The following is a 1,505-nucleotide window of genomic DNA, read 5'->3' as shown; positions in this document are numbered from 1 at the left end:
CTCGCTCTCTCGGGCCGTCAGAGAAGATTCCCCGCCCGCATCAGGTCGCGCGCGCGCGCACACATACACGCACACGCACACACATACACACACACACCACCACCACCGCATATCGTGAGGCGGGAGAACTCCGAACCCCCCCTCGTGCGCGCTCAATGTATCGGTGTTTAGCTGATCTAGATGTCGGAAGAGAGAGGATTAGAGTGCTTATTCTTTCGCTAGAACCGGCGTGTTGTGTTTATACAACTACTACTACTACAACTAACCGCCCTATCGAAGGAGGAAAGAATATTCGTGCTGTCGAGAAAAAGTGTTAGAATCTAAATCTATATTCTCATGTGCTGGATTCTCGTGTGTTGTAGAGTTAGTGTTTAAGTTAGGAGTAGGCCGCTAGTGTAGAAAGTTCACATGTGTCAGTGAGTCAGTGATTAATTCAAGCTAGTGAGCGCGTTATCTGAAGAAGCGACGAGACACCGTTGGAAGGGAAGATTTGAATTTTCTAAAAGGAAGGGGAAAAAAAGTCGATATTGAATTTTCGTAGAATTATTTCAACTCCCCATCGGCCGCCATTATCATAAGTTGGCCGTGTTGCCATAACGACATGGGGAGCGCGTCACCAGTTGTTGCGGTAATCGCGGCGTGGCGCCGTGTTGTGCTGTAATGCGCGGGGAAAGAGGTGGTGGTGAGGAGAGAGTGAGGAAGTGAGAGAAGAGAAGGAGTGAGTGAGTGAGTGACTGAGCGGCGAAAAGGAGGAGTTTTGTGAGTGAGCACACAGTGTGACGTATACACATCATGGAGGAGGGAAGTCCAGCGCGCGCGCCTGTGGAACACACCGACAGGTAAGTCGTCGACAGGTCGCCGAAGGTCGTTACACACGCAGGTAGTACAACTGTAGACACACACACACACACACACACACACACACACACACACACACACATACACACACACACACACACACACATTCACACACATGTACATGTGTACTTACACATACACATGTATATGCATACGCACACGCATACATACACACGCATACACACACACACACACACACACACACACATACACACACACACATACACACACACACATGACACATGTACATGTGGGGATCCTACATGTGCACTTATACACACGTGTATACATGCACACACTCTTACATACGCGCACACACACTCACACCCTCACACATATACACACAGACACACTTACATACACACACTCACACACTCATGCATATTACTATATTACACACATACACACTTACCCATACACACACATACACACACGCATACATATACTCAAACACATGCTCACATACATGCAGGTATTACAACTGTAGACGCACGCAGACATACATACAAACACACACACATACACACACACTTACGCATACACATACACATATATACATACGCACACTTCTTACACATACACATGTACACAAACACACGCAGGTTGCACAACTGCATGGTAACTGATAACTTTAGTCACACACACAC

This window comes from Aplysia californica, unplaced genomic scaffold (assembly GCF_000002075.1).
Source record: "Aplysia californica isolate F4 #8 unplaced genomic scaffold, AplCal3.0 scaffold00422, whole genome shotgun sequence".
Taxonomy (NCBI): Eukaryota; Metazoa; Mollusca; class Gastropoda; order Aplysiida; family Aplysiidae; genus Aplysia; species Aplysia californica.
The sequence above is the reverse complement of the archived record's forward strand: the minus strand, read 5'-3'. Positions refer to the sequence as shown.